This window comes from Mesoplodon mirus (genome assembly GCF_964341445.2).
Source record: "Mesoplodon mirus genome assembly, chromosome: 7".
Taxonomy (NCBI): domain Eukaryota; kingdom Metazoa; phylum Chordata; class Mammalia; order Artiodactyla; family Ziphiidae; genus Mesoplodon; species Mesoplodon mirus.
The window spans coordinates 41,118,231-41,143,457 of record NC_138983.1 but is presented as its reverse complement, the minus strand read 5'-3'; positions in this window follow the sequence as shown (position 1 = coordinate 41,143,457).

Below are 25,227 nucleotides of genomic sequence, written 5' to 3'. Positions count from 1 at the left end.
CATTTAAAGCTTGTGTTTCCTTTTTTATTTTCACTTGATTGATCTGTCATTGGTGAAAATGGGGTGTTAAAATCCCCTACTATGATTGTGTTACTGTCAATTTCTCCTTTTATGCCTGTTAGTATTTTCCTTATGTATTCAGTTGCTCCTATGTTGGGTGCATAAATATTTACAATTGTTATATCTTTTTCTTGGATCAATCCCTTAATCATTAGGTTGTGTCCTTCTTTGTCTCTTGTAATGGGCTTTATATTAAAGTCTATTTTGTCTGATATGAGGATTGCTACTTCAGTTTTCCTTTCATTTCCATTTGTATGGAATATCTTTTGCCAACCCCTCACTTTCAGTCTCTATGTTTCCCTAGGTCTGAAGTGGGTCTCTTGTACATAGCATATATATGCATCTTATTTTTGTATCCATTCAGCCAGTTTATGTTTTGTTTGGAGCATTTAATCCATTTACATTTAATGTAATTATCAATATGTATGTTCCTATTACCATTTTCTTAATTGTTTAGGGTTTGTTATTGTAGGTCTTTTCCTTCACTTGTGTTTCCTAACTAGAGAAGTTCCTTTAGCATTTGTTGTAGAGCTGGTTTGGTGGTGCTGAATTCTCTTAGCTTTTGCTTGTCTGTAAAGATTTTAATTTCTCCATCAAATCTGAATGAGATCCTTGCTGGGTAGAGTAATCTTGTTTGTAGGTTTTTCTCCTTCATCACTTTAAATATGTCCTGCCACTCCCTTTTGGCTTGCAGAGTTTTTTGAAAGATCAGCTGTTAACCTTATGGGGATCCCCTTGAGTATTATTTTTCCCTTGCTGCTTTTAATATTTTTTCTTTGTATGTAATTTTTGATAGTTTGATTAGTATGTGTCTTGGTGTGTTTCTCCTTGGATTTATCCTGTATGGGACTCTCTGTGCTTCCTGGACTTGATTAACTATTTCCTTTCCCATATTAGGGAAGTTTTCAACTATAATCCCTTCAAATATTTTCTCAGTCCCTTTCTTTTTCTCTTCTTCTTCTGGGACCCCTATAATTCGAATGTTGGTGCATTTAATGTTGTCTCATAGGTCTATGAGACTGTCCTCAGTTCTTTTCATTCTTTTTTCTTTATTCTGCTCTGCAGTAATTATTTCCACTATTTTATCTTCTAGGTCACTTATCCTTTCTTCTGCCTCAGTTATTCTGTTATTGATCCTTTCTCGAGAACTTTTAATTTCATTTATTGTGTTGTTCATCATTGTTTGTTTGCTCTTTAGTTCTTCTAGGTCCTTGTTAAACATTTCTTGTATTTTCTCTATTGTATTTCCAAGATTTTGGATCATCTTTATTATCATTTTTCTAAATTCTTTTTCAGGTAGACTGCCTATTTCCACTTCATTTGTTAGGTCTGGTGGGTTTTTATCTTGCTGTTTCATCTTCTTTGTGTTTTTCTGTCTTCTCATTGTGCTTAACTTATTGTGTTTGGGGTCTCCTTTTTGCAGGCTGCAGGTTTGCAGTTCCCATTGTTTTTGGTGTCTGTCCTTAGTTGCTAAGGTTGTTTTAGTGGGTTCTCTAGGCTTCATGGTGGATGGGACTAGTGCCTGTGTTCTGGTGGATGAGGCTGGATCTTGTCTTTCTGGTGGGCAGGACCACGTCTGGTAGTGTGTTTTGGTGTGTTTGTGGCCTTATTATGATTTTAGCCATCCTCTCTCCTAATGGATGTGGTTGTGTCCCTGTCTTGCTAGTTGTTTGTCATAGAGTGTCGAGCACTGTAGCTTTCTTGTCATTGAGTGAAGCTGGGTCTTGTCATTGAGATGGAGATCACTGGGAAATTTTTGCCCTTTGATATTGTATGGAGCTGGGAGGTCTCTTGTGGGCCAGTGTCCTGAAGTTGGCTCTCCCACCTCAGAGGCACAGCCCTGACACCTGACTGGAGAACCAAAAGCCTTTCATCCAGATGGCTGAGAATAAAAGGGAGAAAAAGTAGAAAGAAAAAAGAAAGAAAGAAAGAAAGAAAGAAAGAAAGAAGATAAAATAAAGTAAAATAAAATAAAGGTATTAAAAAGAAATATTTATTAAGAAAAAAATTTAAAAATAAAAATAAAGAAACAAACAACAACAACAAAAAATGGACAGACAGAACCCTAGGACAAATGGTAAAAGCAAAGCTCTACAGACAAAATCACACACAGAAGCATACACATACACACTCACAAAAAGAGAAAAAGGGAAATATATATATATATACATCTTTGCTCCCAAAGTCAACCTCCTCAATTTGGGATGATTCGTTTTCTATTCAGGTATTCCACAGATGCAGGGTACATCAAGTTGACTGTGGCAATTTAATCTGTTGCTCCTGTAGCTGCTGGGAGAGATTTCCTTTTCTCTTCTTTGTTCGCACAGCTCCCGGGGTTCAGCTTTGGATTTGGACCTGCCTCTATGTGTAGGTCACCTGAGGGCATCTGTTCTTCGCTCAGACAGGGTGGGGTTAAAGGAGCAGCTGATTCGGGGTCTTGGGCTCACTCAGGCAGGTGGGAGGGAGGGGTACAGATTCAGGGCGAGCCTGTGGCTGCAGAGGTTGGCGTGATGTTGCACCAGCCTGAGGCATGTTGTGTATTCTCCCAGGGAAGTTGTCCTTGGGTCACAGGACCCTGGCAGTGGCGGGCTGCACAGGCTCCCAGGAGGGGAGGTTTGGAGAGTAACCTGTGCTCGCACACAGGCTTCTTGGTGGCAGCAGCAGCAGCCTTAGTGTCTCACACCCATCTCTGGGGTCTGCGCAGTTAGCCGCAGCTCTCGCCTGTCTCTGGAGCTCCTTTAAGCTGTGCTCTTAATCCCCTCTCCTCGTGCACCAAGAAGCAGTCAAGAAAAAGTCTCTTGTCTCTTTGGCAGCTCTAGACTTTCCTGGACTCCCTCCGGGCTAGCCGTGGGGCACTAACCCCTTCAGGCTGTGTTCACTCAGCCAAACCCAGTCCTCTCCCTGTGATCTGACCTCTGAAGCCCAAGCCTCAGCTCCCAGCCCCACCCACCCTGGCGGGTGAGCAGACAAGCCTCTCGGGCTGGTGAGTGCTGGTCGGCACTGATCCTCTGTGCAGGAATCTCCTCTTTGCCCTCTGCACCCCTGTGGCTGCACTCTCCTCCCTGGCTCCGATGCCTCACCACTCCGCCACCTGCCGTCTCCACCCAGGGGTCTTCCTAGTGTGTGGAAACCTTTCCTCCTTCACGGCTCCCTCCCACTGGTGCAGGTCCCATCCCTATTCTTTTGTCTCTGTTGTTTCTTTTTTCTTTTGCCTTACCCAGGTTCGTGGGGAGTTTCTTGCCTTTTGGGAGGTCCGAGGTCTTCTGCCAGCATTCAGTAGGTGTCTGTAAGAGTTGTTCCGCATGTAGATGTATTTCTCATGTATTTGTGGAGAGGAAGGTGATCTCTGCATCTTATTCTTGCACCATCTTGAAGCTCCTCTCCAGAATCTATTAGGTTTTGTGTTTGTTGATGTGGGAAATCTTCAGGCAGAAGTCTGAGGGTCAGATGAGGTTCAGCAATCAATGCTCTTAACAGAATCTGCCATGGTCAACTTGTGTCAAAATTGTGAAATAGGAGTTTGCCTCTGTTAGAGCTCCATCCATATGTCTAATATTTAAAATTCTTCTTTGAATAATTTTTGTGGTCTCTCCTTTCCTGATATTCTTAGTACTTAAGTAGCCTAGTGCTTCCTTCAGTGGGACTCATTTTGGACAGTCCAGCCCAGCTAAGACATTTTTCTGAGCAAGCAAAATATCACAAGTCTCAGTTCTCAACACACACAAAAAAAAACATGACACTGTTTGTTCTTGTGCTACAGACACAAGTCTTTGATCTCTTGCAAAATATTCATTTTCTATTGATATATTCTAATAACTCAGCATGTCCATCCTTCTCATGGCATACATGCTCATTATAGCAGGTACCACATGAAGACAATGCCGTAACCCAGATGAACATTTCTGGATAAGAATGTCAGGCTAGCAGGGGAAAGGTTAGGCTTTGAGTGTGTGTGTGTGTGTGTGTGTGTGTATGTGTGTGTGTGTGAGAGAGAGAGAGAGAGAGAGAGAGATGTATGTGTATATGTGTGGCTTCAAAGGCAGCAGCCAAATCTGTAAAAGTTTGGAAAAGATCTGTGATATATTTGAAGTGAAAATTAAAAAGCTCATTCCTCCAACTCATTCTACTTGATTTTTTTTGATAAAATGAATAGTATTGTAGAGTAAAATCTGAAATCATCAATGTCATAAAAGAGAAAATGTCTATTTTATTTATGTAATTTTGTATTCAAAGCAAAAATAGTTAATAAATACTTAAATTTCATGTTTTGGGGACAAATTAGTTATACTGAGGTCCATGATGCATGAAACAATCAAAATGTTCAAAATAAAGCTCAATGATATACAAAGTAAATGACTAATGATGAAGATTTGTGTACTTGCTATATTATTTCATTCTGAAATAGAGTTTAGCTATAATAAGTAAATCAAAGAGTAAAAGATTATTTTAGTATTAAAATTAATTATATATGTGTATTATTAGTCTAAATTGAATCTAGAACACCTACTCCTCACCATTAAACTAGCAGTAATTTCTAAGCCTGCTTTGACACTAACTTATAGTTTGACATAGTGAAGTTACATATTTTCCACATTTCTTTAGTTATTTTTAAAGTTATTTTACCTCACTGGTTAATTTTTTAAATTTATTAAACTCTAATAATTTTGCATTCTTTTGCTCTCTGGCCAACTATGTTTCATTAGTAGAGAAATTAAAAAATGTTCAGCTCAAAGAGCTGGGGTTTCACTTGCCACTAACTCTTCAAAGGTTTTTATTGACATAATCATCCCATCTGGAACTTATTCCAGTCTAGACTCCTCCCTACTACATCTGCTTATGTGCTTAAATCAGAATTAATGATCTTGTTGTTTGTTACTTTTCTCCTATTTCATTTTTCATCAATATTTTAATCTAAGTTTAATAGCATGAAATATTGGGGCATATTTTGGAGGAAACATGTTTCTCAATGGGTTTAGACAAAAAGATATTAATGGCACATTATTCATGTCTTTTTTTCTGTGTATGGCATTCAAAAATAAATCTGTGAAAATGTTTTTCCATGTGAAATACAATGTCATTAAAAAAAATCATATTCCTAAAACCAGAAGATTGAGTTGGGTGAAGTCACTCTCTCCTCACAGTGTTATATTCACAGATAAACTTCAGTCAACTTATATATTAAGTAATAAATAAGGTATTGCAACATATTGTATTCCCAAGTGATGTTAATATACTGTATTTGTCTTTCTGTGTCTGACTTACTTCATTCTGTATGACAGTCTCTAGATCCATCCATGTCTCTACAAATGACCTAGTTTCATTCCTTTTCATGGCTGAGTAATATTCCATTGTAAATATGTACCACATCTTCTTTATCCATTCCTCTGTTGATGGACATTTAGGTTGCTTCTATGACCTGGCTATTGTAAATACTGCTGCAGTGAACGTTGGGGTGCATGTGTAGTGTTGGGAAAACTGGACAGCTACATGTAAAATAATGAAATTAGAACATTCCCTAACACCATACACAAAAATAAACTCAAAATGGATTAAAGACCTAAATGTAAGGCCAGACTCTATAAAACTCTTAGAGGAAAACATAGGCAGAACACTATCTGACATAAATTGCAGCAAGATCTTTTTTGACCCACCTCCTTGAGTAATGAGAATAACAACAAAAATAAACAAATGCGACCTAATTAAATTTAAAGAGAAAAGGAAACCATAAACAAGATGAAAAGGCAACCCTCAGAATGGGAGAAAATATTTGCAAATGAAGCAACTGACAAAAGATTAATCTCCAAAATATACAAACAACTCATGCAGCTCAATATCAAAAAACAAACAAACAACCCAATCAAAAATGGGTGGAAAACCTAAATAGACATTTCTCAAAAGAAGACATACAGATGGCCAACAAATACATGAAAAGATGCTCAACATCACTAGTTATTAGAGAAATGTAAATCAGAACTACAATGAGGTATCACCTTACACCGGTCAGAATGGCCATCATCAAAAATTCTACAAACACTAAATGCTGGAGTGGGTGTGGAAAAAATGGAACCCTCATGAATTGTTGGTGGATATGTAAATTGATACAGTCACTATGGAGAATGATATGGAGATTTCTTAAAAATCTAATAAAAGAACTACCATATGACCCAGCAATCCCACTACTGGACATATACTCAGAGAAAACCATAATTCAAAGAGATTTGTTTTTGGAATAGGGCAGATCTGGTGTTCAGTCCCAACTGTAATGTCAACTATGTAATTTGATTCAAGTTACTTCTCAGAGCCCCTATTTTCTTTTATGCAAAATGAGGACAATACTTTTTACCTCTTAGAATTAAGATGAAGGTGTAACATCATAATATATGTGTGAATACAAGAGTTTGGGATGTGGTAGACACACATACTTATTTATTTCCTCCATTTTCCATATAAAGGGGGAGATCTGCATTCTATCCAGTTTTTTATCTCAATGCTTTACATCATCATGAAATAAATATCACACTGGAATATATATCATATCAGAAGACTGAAAATGTCACCTCAGCTTCACCAGTTTCCAACATGGGACATATCTGGCATAAAGTGCCTTTCATTTGGAAAGTTGTATTATAAACATAGCACCCCAAAAGCTTCTGTTTGTACTTGGGAAACAAAAATATAGGATAGGATAATAATAATTGTTGAATTAAACTGAGTTTGTTAAATAAAAATGATACAATGCACAGTTCACAAATATCAGTAAACAATAAATAAAATAACCCTATGTAGGCTACTTTGAACCAATTCAACAAAGTTCCTTTAGCACGTACTATGAATAAGGTGCTATAATAGATGATACAGAGATGAACTCAACAGTTTTATCTTCTGGGAGTTTAAAAACTGCTAAGAAACAGAAGAATTGTACATGGCTAAATATTACATGGTTAAATGTGAAAGCTCAGGAAAATGGGCCACTATGACAGACTGATTAGTATCCCTGTCTGTTCAATCTGTCAATAGAATTTACCAAATGCCTGCTTTGTGCAAGCAATGGTACAAGGACATTGTCTCCGTTATCGTCAGGGCCAGGCTTAGGTCTGCTTCTGGACTTAGAACTGCTTCTTTTTGGCTGTGTTGGACTTTTCTTAAGTCACACAAGGAGGACTTTCACCCGTGTCTATTTAGATTTTTACGTATGTGTGCTGCTCTCTGAAGCTCTCATTTAATTGTTCAAAAGAAAATACCAAAGGAAGTGATAGATTAAATCTACCCTCAAAGAGCCAACCAGTTGTGAGTAAATTGAATTTCACATGCTGTTAGTTTGTGCTACTTCATGTTCTAAAATGAGTTGGAAAATGTATTAACATGACTAATTGAAGCCCGTGGAACTATGTTACAACCATGTAGATGATGACACTCTATCCATCTCAGATAACAAGTTAGTAATGAGCCTTTTTTTGTAATTTAAACCCTCAGAGAGCCTCTTGTGAGTCCCCATCCCTCCACAGAATTTGAAGTAGCAGACCAAGCACTGATGATCATGATAATTTGTGACAAAGCTATGACAGAGACAAAGAAAGGGGATTTTTATAGGTGCTTACTGATTTTCAGGTACTTTTATATGTATTACTTCACTTAATTCTCATGACAACTATGTGAAATAAGAATTATTATCAATATTTCTTAGTAATACAATTTAGAAAAAGAAGATTAAATGACACCATCAAGACCACATTGCTAGGTGCAAACAGAATCAATTTCTCATCTTCACTACAGCAAAGTTTCCAAAAATTGCCTGATTAAAAAAATCCTCATGGGTACAATTTAAAATTCTCAGGCTTCTTCATTGGAAATTCTGATTTGATATTTCTGGAGTAAGGCCAGGAAGCTCAGATTTTAACAAAATTCATTGTAGGTTTTTTTTTTTTTTTTAACACCAGGCAAGTTTTGGAAGTATTGCATCATGTCATGATGTGGAGTTGACCTCAGACATCCTTTTTTATGAGCCTTTTATTTACTCTGTGGCCCTTTACTCTCGACCCCTTTTGGAGTAGTCTCTTAGGACTCTCATGTCAAAATCTACTGCCTGGGAAATGGTTTTATATCAGTCATTGGCACCTGAGTATGAATTTAATTTATAGTTTTTCCTCTCCTGCGGTGTCTGAATTTTTAACTTTAGCTCAGAATGTAGGAGGAAAGGTTTTGCCTTATGGTTAAAGAATGAAATATTCAGAAAACTGGCAGGTGAGGAATGTGGGAGGAATGAATAAGGAGCTATTTTAGGACACTTGAAATCATAGCAGAGGAAAGGCAACCTTCTAGCCCTATGTTTAAAACTGTTCTGAGTTAAATTGAGGATGTGAAGAATGATTATATGAATATAACATTTTTTGAAGGAACTCGGGTGTTCACTTGGAATTTATACTTTAAAATGATTGTGACTAAAAATGTAATGGAAAAGAAGAAAGTCATGATGCTGTCAGGAGAAAGCACAAAGATTTCCCCATGAATACACTGCTTACACATTAGCTGCCAGAAACAAACATATTTCTGGTATAGTGCAAAACTCACCAGTTGAAATGATAAATGGGTCTTTTGGTTTACAGTGAAGCATTTATCAGCTGAAGTGTTTTCATTTGCCAGTGTAATAAGGGACATTATCCCCTGGAATTTGTAAATTAATAAGTTGCTTATCTTTCCTGCAACCTATGTAGTAACGTTAGATATACTTATAAAAACAAAACAGAGATAGGATAAAATTTGCTTTGATGTAGTATGCAAATACTGTAGTGATAAGCTGAAAAAATGTACGAAGTTGGAAAGTTCACATTCAGGCCTAGTAATAAACCCTAAGTGCCATAGCAGACCAGAAAGACAGATATTTTGTTACTGCAGATACCATAGTTCATGTTATGAAGTAACATGTTATGTAGCTCCTTTTTCTTGTTATATTATACTACTAGTGATACATGGAAAATGGAAAGCCATAACACCCAGCATGCAGTATACTGGAAAATACAGTTATGTGTTGTTGATGTATGCTGATACTGTGTTCATAAAAATCCAATTAATTATTTATTTCTAAGGGTAATAATATGGTTGATATATAAATAAGTAAAATTTCTATTTAACAGAATGATGACAGTTATTTGGAGGTTGATTTCCTAAAGTCTTCAGTGAGACTGCCTGCATTATAATCCTGGATTCACATACTAACTAATGTCCTACAGATAATTATTTAACCTCTGTGTGTCTTATTTTCCATTTCTGTAAAATAAGACCAAAAAGGTACACATTTCTTATTTGCTGTGTTTATTAAGTGAGATATGGAGAATATAGTTAACTAGTTAGTTCATATGTTTGTTCATTTGTTGGTTAGTTACTTGGAGTCCCAAAGGAAATATATCAGGCACATTCAAATGAAATAATTGAGATTATTATCAAGCGGATTAATAACAAAGATGTGGGTGGAGTTTGGAGGAATCACGAGGAATAGTACAGGACTCTGAGCAAATAGCAGCAGTGCTGTCACTACCCTAAGGCTCAAAGAGACAAGAAGAGGAAGGAGCCTCTGGAACCTTGAAGGAGAGTTAAGCTTATTAGAGAGGAGCAGTGGCCTTTTGCCAAGGGACAGTCAGCCTATGAACTGTGAGATAGTTTTGGAAAGGAAACTGATGGTTATTGAGTACCTGTTGTGTTCCAAAAAGATAAGATTTATTCTGGTTGCTTAGGTCAGTGGTTCTCAAGTTTTGAGATCCCAGGATCCTTTCAAGCTCTTAGAAATTATTGAGAACTTCAAAGAACTTTTATGTATGCAAAGTTATATCTCTTGATATTTATGATCTTGGAAATTAAAACATAACTTTTTTTAAAAAGTGTATTAATTTATTTAAAGATAATAATAAACTCAGGGATTAGCATACTTTTTCTGTAAAGGGACAGATAGTAAATACTTTTGGCTTTATGGACCATAAAGTCTCAATTGTAACGACTCAACTCTGCTATTGTACTGCCAAAGCAGCCATAGACAGTATGTAATGAGTATGACTCTATTCCAAAGAAAACTTTACAAAAAAAAGCAGGCAGGCTAGTTGTAACCTTAAGACTGGATTTGGTCCAGGAACTATAATTTGCCAACTCTTGATAAAGCCACTAACATAAACCTATTAACATGTTAAACCTGTTAATATAATTGGCATGTTTTATGATAAACATTTTTCAATATTGTGGGAAAAGAAACATTGTTTCTCATTTTTGTTAATCTAATGTCTTCTTTAATAAGAGAGTTGGATTCTCATATCTGGTTTTGCATTAATTTTATTACAATGTTGTTTTGGTTGAAATACATAAAGAAGATTCAGCTTTATCTGAATATATAGTTAGAAATGTGAAGAATATTTTAATAACCTTGAGATAATTGTGAACATTCTTCTTTGATAATACATCAAAACTCAACTAGTAGTTATTTTTAAATAGTTGCAATGTGGAATCTAATACAACATCAATATGCATTGAATATTTTTTTATGTTAAGACTACTTGTTATTCTTTTATGTTAAATTATTTAGTAACATCATGCATTGGTCATTTAAAAAATATTGTTCACTGTAGTGATGCAGAGCTTCCAAATGTGACGCATTTCATTAAACAATATTTTGAAAATCACATTTATGGATCTCACCATTTATCTCATCAGAAAAATCTTTATTGAGAAGGTGTCAATCTCAGTTTTCCAATATTCTAATTTTTGCTTGAAAACTCTAATTTTATCACTGACAATGAATACTGTCCATGGTTTTCCCTGAAGTGACAGTCTCACTTTGTTTCTTTCAAGACAATATCTGCCAAAAGCCTGATTTTGAATAACCGTGGTTGGTTAAGTCAGTTCTTCTTTTAAGTAAAAATATTTCATGAATAAAGCAGTTAATTCAGTTTGTACATCATACAGTTACTTAATTGCTGTTCCTCAAGACAGTCTTCAAACTTGGGTATCCAAGAAACGTTTTTAATTGTAGTTATCATTTTATCACACAGAATATATATTTTTTAATATACTCAAGGACAGAAACTTAAAACTTTATTAATTTTTTGTTTGTTTTTGGTTTTTTTACATCTTTATTGGAGTATAATTGCTTTACAATGGTGTGTTAGTTTCTGCTTTATAACAAAGTGAATCAGTTATACATATACATATGTTCCCATATATCTTCCCTCTTACATCTCCCTCCTTCCCACCCTCCCTATCCCACCCCTCTAGGTGGTCACAAAGCACCGAGCTGATCTCCCTGTGCTATGTGGCTTCTGCCCACTAGCTATCTGTTTTATGTTTGGTAGCATATATATGTCCATGCCACTCTTTCACTTTATCCCAGGTTACCCTTCCCCCTCCCATATCCTCAAGTCCATTCTCTAGTAGGTCTGAATCTTTATTCCCATCTTGCCCCTAGGTTCTTCAGGACATTTTTTTTCTTAAATTCCATATATATGTGTTAGCATACGGTATTTGTACTTTATTAATATTTATTCCTTCATCAAAAACATACTGATAAAAACTAGTACATTTGCGTGTTATTGCCTTGATTTGTGATAAGGCAACAGCAGTTTTACTCACCATTGTTTTTTGTACCATCAGTGCAAATATCAACAAAGTAAAAACGTAAATAATATTTTAGCATTATTATAAAAATACTTTTGGCCTCACATTTTCCTTAAAGGTGTCCTGGGTAACCCCAAGTGTCCATATACCGTACTCTAAGAACCATTGTCCTACATTGTACAAATGAGACTCCAGAAAAAGTAAAAAATTAGTTTGGTGTCAAAAATTCAAATAATTTGTTTATGGCAGAATCAACACAAGACTATATCTCTTAACTGTAACTGAGAGGTCTGTCCAGAGCACTCAGTTATCTCATTTGTATACTAAGAAGTCTTATAAACACTTGTCTTCCTTACCTAGGAAGGTTGTTGTAAGGGTAAAAAAGGGAAGGCACTTTGAACATTTTATATCCCTACTCATTTTCTAGGTTCTAATAATAAATCTCTGTCCTAATACTTCTATTCACTGCTTTCTTTTCTTCTGAAACATGAGTTTACCACTTTGGGAACAGATGTAGGACTCTATTAGGTATGGCTATAGAAGGACAAAGCAGTAAAACAATTCAGTTAATCCAGAAAATCAGGTGGTTTGTTGTCAACTGACAAAGATGCATAGTTAATTTATGTTTTTACTCTGCAATTCTTTATCTTCTTATGATTAGGCACTGTTCTTCCAACTACCAAATGCAATAATGAGTTTGCAAGATGCATTGCTTTTGCTTTTCAAAGGTGTTTTAGAAGTGTTAAGTAACATTTCAGAATTAAAGAAAAATGTTTCCATGAAATGATTAAGCTTAAAAATGGAAGATATTATGTCAATTAAAGCAAGCCATGTTTCATGCTTAGATTTAGGCAGGAATTAATATAAAATTAAATATTCCATCAAGATTTCAACTTAACTAAAGCCATTATTTTTATACCATAATTACAGCCATCCCTCAGTATCTGCAGGGGATCAGTTCCTGGACACCCACCCGCCACCACCATGGATGCCATAACCTATGTATACCCTCCTGTATACTTTAAATCATCTCTAGACTACTTATAATACCTAATACAATGTAAATAATATGTAAATAGTTGTTGGGGTGAGGCAAATTCAAGTTTTGCTTTTTGGAACTTTCTGGAATTTTTTTGGATATTTTTGATCCACAGTTGTAGAAGCCACAGATGCAGAATCCATGGGTATGGAGGGTCAACTCTGTTTCATTTCACCAAGAAACAGAATTAAAAGCCAATGATTCAGTGTACCTTTACTTATGAAAAATAATTCTCTCTGTTTTTTCTATACCTCTAAATATGATTTATTAATATTTTCATGTCATAGCATGTACATTTCATAATCATCTTAGTTTTTACATGTTAATTTTAAGTTAAAATTATTTATCACCGAAATTATTTATTTACTCGGACTCTAGTCCATTGTTAGTGGAGTTGGTTAGATTTTGTTTTATGATCTTGGAGTGAATGGACTGTGGTAATGCTGTTGATCCCACACTCTGAGTTGATAATACAGCTGACCACTGAATGTAGGATTTAGAGACCTACCCCTTGTGCAGCTGAAAACTCATGTATCACTTTACAGTTGGCCTTCTATATCTGCAGTTCCACATCCACAGATTCAACCTTCTGAGGATCTTGTAGTACTGTAGTATGTATTTATTGAAAAAAATCCATGTATAAGTGGATCTGTACCATTGAACGGGTAAGTGTTGTTCAAGGGTCAAGTGTACAGTGATCTGCCTCTCATACCCAATTTTGTGAAGGTTTATGTCTGTTCAAACACAATATGAATTCCCTATATCCTCTCTAATGTTGGACATGGCCTTATCTTTTGGGGGGCATCAAACTCAATTCTTGGATTGGTTTTCTTCCCGGCTCCAACCTTGTCAAACTGCAATTTATAACAGGAAGTTAAAACTGGTGAATACTGTGTTAATACCATAATATTCAGTGCTATTTAAGCTGTCAGCTTGTTGCTAAGATAATTTTATTGGTGCATAGAAACCTCTGCATCAGTTCTTTTGGAGCCTTTGTCCAGCAGTAACCAACAGCAGGAAGAGACAGAGTGCAATTAGAAGCTAAGTGTGAACTTGGTATCCCAGAAGTTACAAGCCAGGGAAGTAAAGTTCTGTTTCCAAGTACAGTTGCTAACTTTTGTCAAAGCCAATAATGTCATGAACAATGCTCAAACAATAGTCAAAACCAATGGTTTCCAAAGATGATAGTTAAATAACAGTCATAGTCAAAGATTTAGAACCCGGGAAGATTTTGATTGTGAATAGTTACTTTTATGTGTCAACTTTCCTGGACCATGGCATGCCCAGATATTTGATTAAATACTATTCTGTCTTTGTAAGAATGTTTTTCGATGAGGTTAACATTGGAATTGGAAGAAAAACTGCCCTCCCTAACGTGGATGGCCCTCTTCCAATCAACTGAAGGCCTGAATAGAACAAAAAAGGCTCATTAAGAGGGAACTTTGCTGGCCTGACTACTTGAGTTAGGACATCAGTCTTTTCTTGCCATCAGACTGGAACTCACACCATTGGCTTTCCTGGTTCTCAGGCCTTCGGACTCTGGAACTTATACCATTTGCTCTTCTGCGTCTGCACTTGTTTTTATATATCCTGTGAATATATAACAAGAATAAGGGTTAAGTTAGGGAACTGGATTGGCTGAGAGCTATTTTTATTGTGTACTCAAGTTTTTAATATATTTCTGACTATTTCTTATATACAGAATAAAAAAGATATCATCAGAAGTTGTTAATAAGAATTGAGGAGGGTCATAAACAAAAAGCTATAATAAATAATTTGTCAAATATTTAACACTAATCAGGTTATTTTAATCAAAATTTATGCCATTCCCTAAGTATAGTATATTTGTGAAGAAAATTTGCCTGGAGTGATTGAATGTCATGTAGAGTGTGCTTATATATCTCAAAATTGTTATTTAATTTGAGCTTATTAATAGGACATACTACTTTTATTTATGTTACCAGCACAGTTGGTGATGATATTGTTTCCTTTCTTTGAGTATACATTACTGAAACACTTGGGATTCATATGTGGTCATTTGGCCAGAGCTAGAGGCAATCCAAAATTCATTTATATTATTGCTGGTTTCCAAAATAAGCATCATAGTGTGATGATTAAAATTTGTTGCTGTTGAGACTTGATACATATTTATATCATATCACATATATATTCTGATTACTTGGGGTCCTCTACAATATCAACAGGAGTTTTAGTTACAATGGATTTGAGGAATTCATTCAGTACAAGAAACCAGGGTAGATCCCAGACATTGGAATAAGGAGAGCACCTATAAGTTTAAATTCTATGAGTCTTCTATAAATTGGCCTGTATTTAAGACTAATTTAGTGAATCTATTATTTTACTTCCTTATATATTCTTTTGAAAAGTTTTAGTGTTTTGAATAGTAAATTGGTCTATTTATCAAAATAAGAAGGCATTACTCTTACTTTAACTTTACTTTTATAAGTATAAATGTAGCATCCCATCATAAATATTCTAACATAAGGAAAAGACATTAAAAAACTACACATATATCTACCATTACAAACATTTATTGATATCATTAGATTGTTTTCTCCTAAATGCTTCCCTCAGACATTTTCTTTATATAGTTGTAACATAGCACATTATGATAACAGTTCATACATCCCCTTGGTTATAATATCATAAAAACATATTATGTGTTTATGATACATGGGCTTACTAACTGTCAGTTTTAATAGATACATAAAATTCCACAGGATAGATATATCATAATTTTAAAATTTAATTTTATGTATTCAAATAGAGAAAAAGTTTTTTGTGGGAAATGGAAAAAGGAGCATAGACGTTATGAAACAAGTTAGAATATTAATTTATTTCATCTGATTTCTGTTACAGAAGAGGTATAACAAAATAAGTGAGACACATATAAATGACCAACATTGGGCACATGACAAATTCTCTTTGTGTGAAATATAGCTGTAAGGATTAATGGGAGCCAATTCTAATCTCCCAATTCTAACTAGTGAACTCAATTTGACAGAATTGAGAATTTCAGAATACAGTGAAAAAAATGATGAGGGCCATATATCTATTTGCTCAATAAATTGTAATGAGTACCAACTAAATTTAAAATATAATGAACTGTCACAGAGAACATCTCCCACAGAGAGGAAATAAAGAAGATCAGACAGATGTTGCACATAGAAATACATACACAAGAAAGACATGTACATCCACACTCCACACTCACACACATGGAAAGTCTAATTAAAAATGAAGTAACTAGTATACTATGTATGACCTAAATCATAATATTGGCTTTCAGGAGAAGAAGAAACATTTCCCAATGTGTAGTATCTAGGCAAATGTGAGGGGGTTATAAAGAATGACATTTTAACTAAACCTTTGAGGTCTTAAAAAATTTGGATATTGGAGGTATAAGACAGAGGGAAAGTAAGTTCAGACAGAAGAAAAATAATAAAGAATGAATAAAGTTAGGAAAGAAGAAAAATCACAGGAGATATAGGTAGTATATAAGTTTACAGAGGTTTAAAAAAAGGCAGTACTGCTTTATTAGTGAGTATAATAAAATGATGGTTATAAGAACCTCTTTGATGAAGAAAATTAATGAATGAATGTCTGAATGAACAAATGAAAGAAAATTTAACTTGGGGGAGAAAAAATGGAGATGTCTAGGAATTACAAGAAAGCAATTTAAAAAGTGAGAAAGATGATATCTCCAAAGCAATGAGTATTGACAATAAATCCCTGATTCCTTCATCAGACTGTAAACTGTTTCATAGCAGAAACTGTCTCTCTTTTTCAATGCTACATCTTCTGTTTAGTAAAGTGTCTGACATATAATAAATTTTTAGTAAATATTTCTTGAATGAGAATGATATTCAATAAACAATTTATGAAAAACTTCTCAGATATCCACCAATTAGAAGTAAGAACCAACAGAAACATATAATGAAGGACCACATGTTGGAGAAAAAGATAATTAGGATAAAGCAGTCTCATATGATGCTTTTAGAAAAAAAAAAAAAAAAACGTAGAATACAGTGTATAAGATTACAGAAAGAGACCCAAGTTAAGATCCTTGTATTTATCTGGAAGGTTATCTTTAGTTATGTATAAAACTATATAGTTTCCACAGGAAGATGATGACTACAAGCATCAGTAGGCTCAATTGATATTAACAATATATTGTAAGTAAGCAATTTCGTGTGAGAAAATATGATATAAATAATGTAAACATATTCATTTTACCATAATGGAATTTCATGTTGGAACTATAGGACTGAGTGATAATACCTGTAGACTATGGACAAGGGAAGGGTTGCCTTTGACTATCCTCCTCTGGGCCGTTTTGTTGTTCATGACATGAGACAGACGTTTGCTGTGGTTGTCATCAAAACAGTGGACAAGAAGGCAGCTGGAGCTAGCAAGGTCACCAAGTCTGCCCAGAAAGCTCAGAAGGCTAAATGAATATTATCCCCAATACCTGCCACCCGAGTCTTAATCAGTGGTGGAAGAACTGTCTCAGAATGTTTGTCTCAGTTGGTCATTTAAGTTTAATAGTAAAAGACTTGTTAATGATAACAATACATGGTAAAACCTTCAGAAGGAAAGGAGAATGCTTTGTGGACCATTTGTTTTGTGTGTGGCAGTTTTAAGTTATAAGTTATTAGTTTTTAAAATCAGCAATATTTAATGGGAACAACTTGACCCAAAATCTGTCACAGAATTTGAGACCCATTAAAAAAGTTTAATGAGAAACTCACTGGTTATAATACCGGTCACAGCGTGTTTTATAAAATTTAAAGATTCCTTTGATGGGACATAACGCAATGACAATACCTGACAAAAGGCAGAACTTTTTGTTACTTAGAGCTCCAAATGAAAGAGGGCTACCAACTTGGGCAAACAGCAGGAGGTTGTACCCAAGGACCCAATAACAGCAAGCTAGAACCATAGTGGGCAGCTTATGTGTAGCAAGTGGGGTGAGGTTAGCTAGGGTTTTCAGGCTCTTTGTGGATTGGCTAATTTGAATAATTTATCTGGCTCCTGATCATAGGGGTTGGTTCTCCCTAGTTGTCTGATACCTGACTCTGGGAAGTTTAGGGTTGGTACATAGTCGCCTTGAATGTGAGGTAAATGGTTGGGATGTAGAATTAATCAGCTACTCAAGAATACTTGATCAGCCTCTCACCAGAGCTTCAAAACTGAGTCAAGCCACTCAGCACTATCCATGAGTCTTCATATAGTCTTATCTCAGAGTATTTCTTTTTCCACACAAATTAGATGATTGTGTTCATTGAACAACACTCTGCCTGTTGGGAAGATATCTCCTAACCCTGTCTTTCAAAGCCATCCATGAGTAAGGCTGAAAGGCAACCACAGTACTTTCATCTTTCATTCATATATTGAGCTGAGCTTCCACGATCCACACCTAGCTTTTTGCCTCTTCTGTAAGCTGCTCATAAAGGAACCATCATCCAAAATGGCCAAATATGTGAACTGCAGAAGAGGCACAGGTACAACTGTGGTGGAAATCATGGGAATTCAAGCTACCTAGTCATGAAACTTGTGTTCTCAGGCTATGTTTGCCTGTAATCCTAGATGTACTCCTTCCATCTTCTGAAGGATACTGGTGGAATTGCTCTAAATTATGAATTAGTGGGGCTGAAAGAATCATTTCATGATGGGCAATCTGGCTGCATAACCTCTTGATGACTAACGGTCCAGCACTCCATCTCCATCAGAGCCTGGTTAATGCTAAAAAGTATTTTTTGTATGGTGTGAAATGATCTGTTACAGATTGCCTTCTCCTGCTCCAGAATCCTATAAGTTTATGTTGTGATTCTTCTATTGGTGCTTGTCATAAATTCCACATGATGTTTTCCCCATAACAAATACCTTTAATACTATACACTTGGCCAAGCCATATGGTCCATAAAGCAGAGTGTCCTGCATCACAGTCTGAGTATTCTTCACAGCCATATTCATACTTAAACCAGGCAGTCTTTTATATCACTCAGTAAATGGGTTTTGGCAAGATTCCAAAGGGTAGAATCTGGTACCTCAAGAATGTGAGGAGGTCTACTAAGCACTGTACTTTATTTTAAGAGGATGCTCCATAAAGCCCCAGACCAGTGGACCCTAAAATCATTTCCTGATATGACATGTCTCTGAATCTTTTTAATACTTATCAACACAAGCCCCAATCCTAAAGTGCATGTCTTATCAAGTTTCCCATTGTACTTGCCACACTTTCTGTAAAGCATTTCCAGTTTTTTTGTGCGTCTGATACCCTGGATGCCACTCTGTCCTTGCCATTTATTTTTATAATTACACTAACTTTGCTTCTGTCATTTAAGTCCCACCACTTGGTTTCTATTATTTTGACATTCCATGATTCCCATGCTATCAGGGGATTAGCATTCCTGAAGTAGCATCTCCTGTCATCAGCTCTGGCCTCCAGAGAAGAGTCACCAGTCAGTTTCTCAAGAAACTCATGGCCCTGTCACCAGTACACTCTTATCAATTTGGTACATAGAGTGTCTTCTGTATCCTTCCATAGAACACAATCATTTGCCCTATGTAGTTAGTTTATTTATTCATTTATTTTTACAGTAGGTTCCTTTTGGTTATCTATTTTAAATATAGCAGTGTGTATATGTCAATCCCACACTCCCAATCTATCCCTCCCCCCACCACACTTCCCCCTGGTAACCATATGTTAATTCCCTAAGTCTGTGAGTCTATTTCTGTTTTGTAAATAAGTTCATTTGTATCATTTTTCTTTAGATTCCCTATATAAGCAATATCATATATTTTTCTTTCTCTCTCTCACTTACTTCAGTTAGTATGATAATCTCCAAGTCCATCTATGTTGTTGCAAGTGGCATTATTTAATTCTTTTTAATGGCTGAATAATATTCTACTGTATATATATGCCACATCTTTTTTATCCACTTATCTGTCAATGGGCCTTCAAGTTGCTTCTATTCCTTGGCTATTGTAAACAGTGTTGCAATGAACATCGGGGTGCATGTATCCTTTCAAACTATGTTTTTCTCTGGATATATACTCAGGAGTGGGATGGTTGGATCACATTGTGGCTCTAATTTTAGTGTTTTAAGGAAACTTCATACTGTTCTCTGTACTGGCTGTACCAATTTACATTCCCACGAACAGTGCAGGAGGGTTCCCTTTTCTCCACGCCCTTTCCAGCATTTCTTGTTTGTAGATTTTTTGATGATGGCCATTCTGACTGGTGTTAGGTGATATCTCATTGTAGTTTTCACTTGTATTTCTTTAATAATTAATGATGTTGAGCACCTTTTCATGTGCCTCTTGGCCATCTGTATGTCTTCTTTGGATAAATGTCTATGTAGGTCTTCTGCCCATTTTTTGATTGGGTTGTTTGTGTTTTGGATATTGAGCCACATGAGCTGTTTGTAAATTTTGGAGACTAATCCCTTGTCGGCTGCATCATTTACAAATATTTTCTCCCATTCGGTGGGTTGTCATTTCATTTTGTTTGTGGTTTCCTTTGCTCTGCAAAACCTTTTGAGTTTAATTAGGTCCCATTTGTTTATTTTTATTTCCATTACTCTTGAAGACGGATTGAAAAAGATATTGCTGCAATTTATGTCAAAGAATGTTCTGCCTATGTTTTCCTCTAAGAGTTTTATAGTATCTGGTCTTACATTTAAGTCTTTAATCCAATTTGAGTTCATTTCTTTGTATGGTGTTAAAGAATGTTCTACTTTCATTTTTTTACATGTAGCTCTCCAGTTTTCCCATCAGCATTTATTGAAGAGACTGTCTTTTCTCCACTGTATATTCTGGATCCTTCCATAGAACATAATCATTTGCTGTATGTAGTTTGATATATATGGTATGCCCTTCCCTCTGAGTCTTCTGATCCCTTCTTTTCCTGTCTGCCATGGCAGTTCTAGAATTCTTATTCCACTTTGTGTGGGTCTTTGCTTTCTCTAAACCTCTAAGACCATACCAGCAATGTGTTAGTTCTATCTTTCAAGGTCCTTTCCAGAATGTTAACTTATGTATCACTTGAGAGTGCTCCCATATCAGTACACTCTCCTTTATCTAACTTTGTGTTATGGTCCATCTTCCTGGCTTCTGAGCCCCTAAGAACTAGTCTCTTAGTCACTGCATAGTTGGTTATTCCAATCTAGTTAGACTCTGTGCTTGACTGTACATATTGCCAAAATCATGCAGCTCCCTCATGATAAAGTCCCTTTCCTCTCTTAACCAAGCACTTCCACAATAAATTTATACTATGGCTAAGCTTGGTGTTGTGCTCTAGTTTTGTGGGGGGTTTTTGTTTGTTTGTTTGTCTTTTTTAATTTTTTGGTGGCCAGGAGAAGAGAACATAAACGGGACACATAATACCTGACTCCGTGATGTACCAGAGCTGGTTTGCTCCAGCTAATGAGAAACAATTGTTAAACATTCCAGGAATTTTGTGAGTCAATTGTTAAAATGTTGGTAGCTTGAAATCAATCATAGTATGAGTATTTACATTGTGCAAATCAGCAAATGCTACAAATCAAGGCTTTGCTCATTTGTTTGTTTGATTTTGATTGTTAAACATTTACTAGAATACCACTGAGATTAATCATCTTCAGGCAGCAAGACGTGAGTGACTTGGACAGTCCCAGAAGATTTGAGAGAATCTGAGGATTTATGATTTTTTAGTGCATTCAACCAGATGTCCCCATCCAATGCTTCAGAGCCCCATTACTTCCCTGTCATGTTTCTGACCTTGGTGTAGCTACTTTTTGGCGGTTGAGAATTAACTCTTCTATTACTATAACTAAGTCCTGGGCCTGTTCCGAAGCTTTTTTGTCCTTTGGCTAAAGGAGATAAAAAATTATCCTTATTTGTTGCCAAGGCATCTCTCCTGCCAAGTAAGACCAAAAGTTTTAAATTGATGACTGATCATCACCCTAGGCTTTTCATTGTCTTTCTCTAATGTATCAATTGCTGCAGCAACAGCTATATAGTCTTTATGATTACTTCTTTTCAGTATTTCTAAATTTCTTGAGATATTACACCTGTTTTTCATTTCCTTTCATCACTGCCCCATCCAAATTTACCATCATTAAAAGTTTTAACAATTTATTTTCCTAATTACCATCCAGTTTCACAACATTATTTTAGAGTACGTCTCTTAACAATGACTTTGGACACCAAATGGTATGATTTTCCAGGGAAACAAACATTGAGATTCTGAGATTTGCATGCAGCAGGTTTATAGGGGAGTTATCAGGAGTTATCTCTGGAATAACTATGTGAGGGAGTGAGGAAAGCAGGATTTTGGGGAGAGAAAAGTTGAACTACAGGCATATGTAACAGTGACTACCATTAATCCTATGGTGAGCTCTGGAACAGGGATGTTCCTATAGAACTGCCCTCCATCAAGCAAGGGACTGGGTGTTTGTATTACCCCATCAATCAGCTCATGAATGAGGATGGCTTTCCCAGGAATGGACTCAGAAGTGATGCACCAGCAGCCAACAACCTTGGCAGCTGAAAAACTGAGTTCCTCAGTCCCAAAGTAGTATTCATGTGGTTTTCCTCAACATCCACCAGAAAACAAATAATCAAAATGACATTAATTTAAGAATCTTGTTTCATAACACTTGTGTCTTTCCTATTTATTTATAAGAAGTGTTTTGGGACTTCAAACCAATGAGGTTTTAAAAACAACATTTCCCTTTTAGAATTCAAAGAATCTTCACTTCATTAGTTTAAAAAGATAAAGAAACTGGAAGTCATAGACATGGTACCCCAGGTTATAATAGGGATCTTACAAAATGTCCAGTCTTTTGAATAAAGTGAAAATGCCAGAAGATGCTTACTGTAAATCCAAATAGAACTGCATAGTGTAGAATGAAGTATTGATATTTGGTGTGTATTAACCATAAAAAGATGGGATTCTTAGCTCATAATTCTTAGCTCATAACTGCTAATATATTTCCCCTACATAAATAGGTCAGATTAGCCATGGAAATAAGAAATCTGAATAAACTTTTCAAGAGGTTAACATATTCTTTCTGCTATAATTTTAACAGTCATGTATTTCTGAAACAGCATTCATTTCTTATATCAACATTTTCAAAAATCATGAGTCATACTCCATTAAAAAGAAGCTTGCCATTTTTTGATCTCCAAAATACCAAATTCAGATTTACTAATTTTACTGAGATGAATAACTCCTTAGAAATTGTAAGCACTTCTCTCCTCAAATCCAGTACCAGTTCCTATTTTGCCATTTACTTATGCTTAGGATTAAATGAGTATTTAATCAAAAAGAGTAGTTGTTACTGTTTGATACATGAGTAGAAAAAAATATAATCCATGTGTCTCTTATAGTGTAATTTTTATGTGAAGGAGAAATATTTATTTATTGAAAACATTGTTTAGTTTTACATAAAGTATGTTCTAAATAATCAAAATATGATGAAATTATTCAGAAAGGTGTGTTTTTTTTAAAGAAAATTCACTTCTAACAGAAGTTTTACACATCTGTAGTTTAGAGACTGTTCTTAATTTGTTAATGAGGAAAGGGCATGAGAGACAAGCATATAACTGCAAATAATGTAACTAAGAAAATGTTTTTTCTTCCCTTCCCTCCCTCCTCCCTCCCTCCATTTCTTTCCTTCTTTCTTTCTTCCTCTCTTTCTTTCTTTCTTTTTCCTTTTCTTTCTTTCTTTCTCAAACAGACTTCACATACTCAATCCTCTTTCAAAGACAGAGAATAACTTATTTTATAAATACATATATATGTTAATATATTTTTACAGTTACATCTATAATACAACTATATATATATATATATATATATATATATATATATATATATATATATATATATATATAGTTGGACCTATAGTCCAATGGTTTACATTAATTAACTAGGGTAAGTGCACTAATAATTTACCCATTCCCAATAAATATTACCTTATTGGATTAAGTCATTATACAAATTTAGGTTCACCAGAAGAACAAAAAAACAGTGTGGTTTTAAAAACTTTTTCTAAATATGATGTAAGGACAGGGAAATAAAGTTGGAAACCAGAACAATATAAGGAATTGAGGTGTGAGTCTATTAGAACAAAGTTTAGTAAACAATGCCTAAGGTATTTTGGTGCTGAATCTGTAAGTTCCTAATTTGCCTAGTTGAGACTATAGACAAGCATGGAAAATTACACGGCCTGAAAATGCATTATGTTAGTAAATAGGAGGGTTAGCTCTCCCTCTAAGACAGATGCAAAGGGTTTAAGAACTAGACAGTTGCAGGTAAATGTGTAGGTGTGTTTTAGGAGGTGATACATGTTCCTGATTTTACAGAATCTCTACTTCCTCTGTAAAAAATGAAGCAATGCCATTTGAGTATTTGAGAGAGATGGTGGCAGGAAGTTGCAGAGGACTTGAAGAAAACTGAATATTTGGAATAACTGTTGAGAAGAATGGAGAAGAAACTGTTTCTTTTAAAATAATAACTAAAGTTATGAATTATTATACTTAAAATAAAAATAATCAGCAAAATTGAGGGTATACCCAATATTGAATACCATAAATATATACTGTAAGCTATTCTTCCTGATATCTTTTTTTCCTGCAAGAGTGCTGAGTAACCCAAGTTTAACTCAGAGGATACTATTTTGTCATATCAATGCAGTGGTGATGAATTTCTGAACAAGCAAAGAGACTGAAGTTAAAGGTAACAAATCAATTGAGGCTATGTTAGCTCAGTTTAGAAAAGGTCTAAATAAGGTAAGGAATTAGTGACATTCATATGGAGAGAATAAGACAGAGTAAGAACTTCAAATGACCTATAAACATTTAAAAACATTAATTTTTTCACTTTAGTTTTAGTATGAAGTGATGAAATATGCAATTAGCTCATGGTATGTATGTATTCTAATGACCTATTAACCTAAATATTCAATCAACCAGATCATTGTACTCCCTGACCAGTCTAGTTTAACAGGAGTTTGATTTATGCCTCTGCTCATATACATAGATTAGAAACCATTTAAATCCAGATCAAATCCTAAGTTTCTTTCCATAATATGAGTCACTGGAACTCTTGAGATTTATAATACTTTACACATACAAGAGGGCGATTAGTGAGAAGTCAAAGTAATTGAAAGATGATCTACATTTAAATAACAAATACAATTACTGCTGAATTCTGTTTGAATTTATTCCATTAATTATCAGTCACTATGTCTCCTCTTTCAAATATTTTCTAATTCAAAGTTATTACTTTTATAAAGGTGAGTTTGATGAGATCTTATCAGGTTGTAGATAGACCAATCTTTCATGAAAATGACTGGTTTTATATATTGTTCCATCTCATGTTACTCTCTTCTCTATAATAATAATACTAACATTTATTAAGTAGTTAGTATGTGCCAGATACAGTGCCAAGCATGTAGTAAGTATTTTATCTAATTTAAACATCACATAAGGATTATTATTAAATATTTTTACATGAAGAAACT